General features: G+C 35.8%; 1 pseudogene; it reads left to right on the top strand.

The window, feature by feature from the left end:
• Positions 1-4380: 4380 nt before the first annotated feature.
• On the top strand, positions 4381-4479 carry LOC138986541 (U6 spliceosomal RNA; annotated as a pseudogene).
• The last annotated feature ends 1966 nt before the right edge of the window (positions 4480-6445 follow it).

Raw genomic sequence — 6445 nt, 5'->3', positions numbered from 1 at the left:
AACAGTGAAAAAGCTTTAGCAGGTTACCTATTAGGTCTTCCCTGGTGGCTCAGTCGGTAAAGAGTCTGCCTGCAATGTGGGAGACCGGGGTTCAATCCCTGGGTTGGGAAGATCCCCTGGAAAAGGAAATGGCAACCCACTGGATACCTATTAACAAAATAACAAAGCAAAGCAAAAAATGAACAAAAAGTACTTCTACTTCAGAAAAAGTGTTGGAGAACCTACACATGATGAATGTTGAGTTTTTCATGGTATTGTAGGTTATTAACTTTTTTCAATAATTATTTATTTTACTTATTTTTTATTTTATTTTTTGGCAATGTTGTGTGGTATGTGGGATCTTAGTTCCCCACCCAAGGATTGAACCTGTGCCCCCTGCAGTAGAAGTACAGAATCTTAACTGCTGGACCACAGGGAAGTTTTGGATATTTACTTTTAAGTGATGCTTCATTTTGTCTTTCTTGAATGCTGAAATTGGTGATGACTCTATTTTCTTGTGGATATTGATGTCTTATGTGGACACATCCTTGGCCAAACTATTGTTCTCTCAGTAATAGTGTGAATAAAGAATAGCATGCTCTTGAAATTGGAATATCATTTATTTTAAGGCCTATTTACAAGTACGATAAAAAAATTCAGAATGTCTGGGGCTAAAGACTGAATACTTTTTCACCCAAAATTCAAATGTTGAAATTTAGTTCTGAATACAATGATATTAGATCATTCAACAAGTATATTTGATCATGTAACACTGAAGCTGAAAGAATATTTTCTTTTTAAAAAAACTTTATTGAAGTATAGTTGATTTACAATGTTGTATTAATTTTTACTGTATAGCAAAATGATTCACTTATATATATTCTTTTCCATTATGGTTTATCACAGGATATTGAATGTAGTTTCCTGTGCTATACAGTAGGACCCTGTTGTTTATCCATCCGATATATAAAATAGCTTGCATCTGCTAATCCCAAACTCCCAATACTTCTGTCCCTCTCATCCACTTCTCCTTGGCAACAGCCAATCTGTTCTCTATGTCTGTGAGTCTGTTTTCGTTTAGTAGATATGATCACTTGTGTCGTGTTTTAGATTCCACATATGGGCGATATCTAATGGTATTTGTCTTTTTCTTTTCTGATTTACTCTGATTAATATGATAATGTCTAGGTTCATCCATGTTGCTGCAAATGGCATTGTTTCATTCTTTTTAATGGCTGAGTAATATTCCAGTGTGTGTGTGTGTATGTGTGTTTGTGTATACACCACATCTTCTTTATCCATTCATCTGTTGATGGGCTTTTAGGTTGTTTCTGTGTCTTGGCTGTTGTAAATAGTGCTGTGAAACTGAGGAATTTCAATGGGACATTGTAAGCTATGTTTTTGTTAAAAGAAAGAGATACAGTCAGGAAGCCAATTCTCTATTCCAATTATTTACTATGAAATAGCAGTATTAATAGTAACATCTATTTATTGAACATTTGTTATGTGCCGGGTACTAGGCTAAGTGATTTACATATATTGTCCTTACAATCTTTTAAGTAGGTGTTATTATGTCCATTTCCTAGATGAGAAAGCTGAAGAGAGAGGTCACATGACACAGGGAAGAAGTATGAAGCTGAAACTGGGGCCCAGTACTCTTTACCCCTCACTCATTACACTTCCTTAGGTGAATGTTCAGCAATTGGACAGAAGAAGAACTAGGTTAATGTTGGCAGTGAAGCAGGGCTTCCTTTGAAAAACTCAAATTTCTTACCAGGATCTTCTACTTTGAACAGAAATATGCTAATAACCATCCACCTGCAATACAGGAAACTCAGGTTTTATCCCTGGGTCAGAAAGATCCCCTGGAGGAGGGAATGACTACCCACTCTAGTATTCCTGCCTGGAGAATTCCATGAATAAAGGAGCCTGGCGGGCTACGTCCATAGTGTCGCAGAGTCAGACATGACTGAGCAACTAACACTTTCAGTTTTTTCCCACAACCATTCTTAGGCTCAAATTGTTCACTCTAGGATTTTAATAGATTTCAAAAAAGTGATTGCTCTCAGATGGAATATGTTCATCCTTAACTGCAGAACCTAGCTAAGTTAGAAGTAAGAAGATCTGGGGGAAAAAAAGGCTGTATTTCCACCCCAGTGAATAGAGATGAGGGCTTCATCATCTTTTACTGAAGCTAGGTTTTAACAACTGGAGAGTGTGGAGCATTTTATAAGGAAATACTAGTATGAGTCTACTTTTCCGATTTTGGATGAATTTTGTTCTGTGAAACCTGTTTGTCTTAAGTTAAATATGCTAGGAAATGGATGCTCATTACAGAAGTTGATTATTTCCTTTGAGACAGTGGTTTTCAAAATGTGATCCTGGAATGAGGAAGGGCAGCATCATCTGGGAACTTGTTATGTGTGCAAATTATTGGGCTTCAGTCTGAGAATCAAAGACTCTGGGTGTGGAGTCCAGCAGTCTTTTAATAAGCCCTCCAGGTGACTTTTGATGCTCATTATGAGATGGCTGGATGGCATCACCAACTCAATGCACATGAGTTTGGGTGAACTCTGGGAGCTGGTGATGGACAGGGAGGCCTGGTGTGCTGTGATTCATGGGGTTGGAAAGAGTTGGACACGACTGAGTGACTGAACTGAACCGAACTGCTTAAGAACCACTGGTGTGAGATATCCTTGGGACAGGGTTTATATGTCTGTTTATATGTCTCTCCCTAATCTGTTTACAAGAACAACTATATTGTTTCAGTGAACAAATAGACAATTTGTAGTGTGTAATTAGTAGACACAGCAAACTTCAGTAGAGAAAGAGTCTGTTCTCTCAGTTTCACAGCCCTGCTCTAAAGAAACTTATAAATCTTCCTCCCAGGACTGAGTGGGAAGACAATTATGTAGTATACCCCTGACGCATACTAAAATTTGAGAATCATTACTTTAAGATTTTAGCTAATTATTCCAGTAGCTGTGATGATGGTAGATTAGGTTTACAGGTTTGGTACAGTTCTGAAGTTTACACAGAAAGAATTAACTTAAAACAGGAAAAATATAGGAATTTAGGTTCCTTTGCTTTTTCCATAAAACCATGAAGGTTTCTAAAATTATTGTGTAGATATGGAAAGATACCAATTATGTAGGGGGGAAGCAATTTTCAGAAAACCTGTATAGTATGGTTACATTAAAAATAAAAAATTCTTCTGTTTGTATGTTTGCAAACGCATAGGAAAAAGAATTCACAGCAAACCCTTAACAGTGGCCACCTGGGGATAGTTAGGTGGAGTGGTAGCTGCTTTTAAATTTCGCTTTATACACTTCTACTTTTGAATTTGTCACAATAAATATATATTATTTAAAGATATATTTTAAAATGAGCCCATTTTTAATTGAAAAATAATATCCACATGATCATTCAAATAGTACAAAAGTGTAGGCAAGGTTAATAAATGTTCTTAAACTTTTAAAGTTAAATACCTTTGAAAGCCTATTTCTTTTACAAGTGACAACAGTTTATACATAGAGTGAGAGAATGCTTCTAAACACCACAATATTTTATGGAAACATTGTATCTTAAGTTAGAATGAATAAAAATCATGTACACAAGAAGGGGGAAAAAAGCAGGGCAAACATTCAACACTCATATCAAGTATGTATAAACCTAAAATATAATAAGTATGAAATAAAAAGAAGTGTTCCTACTACTTGGGATGGCTTCTTTTTTCACCAAGCTCAATTGCTATTAAATAAAGCTTGGTGTTTCTGTCCACGTTCAAGGAAACAATCACAGTCCTCAGCTACAGTGTTTCCAGGCACTGAAAAGGTCAAGCACTCTGTATTTTCACAGCATCCTGACATGGATTGGCAGTTTTCTGAAGCTAGTATTCCAACAATCTTCAAACTAACAATGGTCAAATCTCCAAGCTCTGCCTCACTCTCTTACAGGTGTCAAAAGCTAACAACTCTCTTTTCTATCCTTTCTGGAAACAATTCACTTTTTTAGTGCTGCTAATTAGATTTGGAGTGCAACGGCAGTTCTTTGCCTTCTTTTCTTTAATATTCACGGCAACAAAGATTTTCTGGTTCTCTCCCATTTGTGTTTATTTTCCTCCTAAATGTCTTGCCAATCAGGGAAAAGCTCCTTGTGGAAACCAAGTTACCAAAGTCACTCAATTGACTTCCCCTTCTTCTAGATGAATGGCTTATGTCCATAAAAAAGAGGGTTCGTTATCATAATACTTCAGGTTTAATATTTCCCAATCTACTATAGGCCTTCACTAGCTTTACATTTAATGCAGACTGCTTTTAAATCATGCTTTGATTTTTCCCCTCAAAATGTTTTTAAAGACATTTAAATATGACAGGCCAGATTTATTTAAAGAGTAAAACAGTTCTCTCTTCTGTAGCACATGTGCTAAATTTGGAAAAATATGGAGAAGATTAGAAGAGGAAGGATGACATGTCAATTCACAAAGGATATCATATATTTTCCTTACTGGGATAGTAAATATCTATCCTAAATCAACAGCTTGCATCATATACAATGGTAAAACCATAAATATACTTCTATTAAAATCAGAGATAAGATAAAAATAACTGCTATCACCATTACGATTAAATTTTAATTTCCTGGCCATTGCAATAAAGCAGGAAACAGAAATAAGAGATATCAATAATGGAACTAGGAGATACAATTCATATCTGTGAATGAGATTATTCCCTAGCCAAAGAGAATCTAAATAAAATACATTAAGAATGATAGTTTAACAGTTACCAGTTTTCCTAAACATTTCATTCATGTCCAACTCTTTGTGACCCCATGGAATAGTCCATGGAATTCTCCAGGCCAGAATACTGGAGTGGGTAGCCGTTCCCTTCTCCAGGGGATTTTCCCAACTCAGGGATCAAACCCAAGTCTCCTGCGTTGCAGGTAGATTCTTTACCAGCTGAGCCACCAGGGAAGCCCAAGAATACTGGAGTGGGTAGCCTCTCCCTTCTCCAGGGGATCTTCCTGACCCAGGAATTGAACTGGGGTCTCCTGAATTACAGGAAGATTCTTTACCAGCTGAGCTACCAGGGGAGCCCAAACATTTCATTAACTAGTTATAAAACAATGGAGAGTCCATTTGCTGTAACACCAGAACTAGAAAACACCTAGACAGAATCTCAACAATAACTGTACAGCACCTATATGGAAAAAATTACAAAATTTAACAAAAAAAAAACCCACCTGAAAATGAATGAGAATACAGAAATTTTTAAGTTAAGTTCTTCAAATTAATGCATAGATTTGATAAATTTACAATAAAAAATCCCAGAGATTATTTTCATGTCTTGATGAAGTGACCTCTAAATTCCATCCTAAAGAATATATAGTCAAGGATAACATGTACAGTTTGACTTTTGAACAACACAGGTTTGAACCACAAAAGTTAACTTATAAGTGAATTTTTTTTCAATAGTACATACTTCAGTACTACATGATCCATGGTTGGTTGAATATGAGAAGGCCAAACAGTGAATACAGAGGAACCCAGGATATAGAGGGGTGACTATAAATTATTCATGAGTTTTGACTATGGAGAGAATGGGTGTCCCCAATGCCCTCTTGTTCAAGGGTCAGTTGTATAGTCTGAAAAAGAAGTCTAATGAGGAGGACTTGCTCTAACAAATAATAGAACTGGTTGAAAAACTACAATAACTAAAACAGTATGGTCTTGGGACATGGATTCAAAACAAAACAAAAGAAAAAAAACAAAACCAAAAAATGTAACAGACTATAGAGCCCCAAAAGAGTGAAATAAAGTTCAGTATGTTTCACCACAAGTTCAGGAATGTACCATTTTGGACCTGTGTTAGCACAGTGATAAAAGGATTTGTGTTGTGGGAGCTGTTGCTTTCATGCTGGGCTCCTTTTGAAATGATGGGTTCATTTTGAAATGAACACTGCCAGAAGGTCAGAGTTCTTGACAGCCTGTAAACTCTTAGGTAAAGTTAGTGGGCATAATTTTCATGGTCAAGGATTACAGGTTAAAAAAGAAGTATTCACATTCCTATCCTCTGATCTAAGTACTCTTTTAAAATGTAACTTTAAGATTCCATTTCCTTGGGTTAGTTATACCAATTAGCACAATGTAGTACCATAGTCATCTTTTGGTAAGTGTCATTTTAAAGGTAAAGTACTCATGACACTGTAAATCAGCTACACTTCAATTAAAAAGTAAAGTACACAAATGGGTCACAATTACAGATACCTTGCTTTAATCTGCAATGTGTGTAGAACCAAATATGTGCCATTGAAAAAAATTGATTGAGAATATATGAAATTATGTCTGTGTAAGAAAAGGCAATTATTCCCAATCAACAAGCATTAAATTGAAGAGAAAGCATTTTAAAAAGCCTTGCATTATATTTCCTTTTGTAAATCGAAGGTATCAAGAACTATTTAAAGTTGA

The sequence above is a fragment of the Bos mutus genome, chromosome X (assembly GCF_027580195.1).
Source record: "Bos mutus isolate GX-2022 chromosome X, NWIPB_WYAK_1.1, whole genome shotgun sequence".
Taxonomy (NCBI): Eukaryota; Metazoa; Chordata; class Mammalia; order Artiodactyla; family Bovidae; genus Bos; species Bos mutus.
Note: the sequence above shows the minus strand (reverse complement) of the source record. Positions and strands in the feature narration are given on the sequence as shown.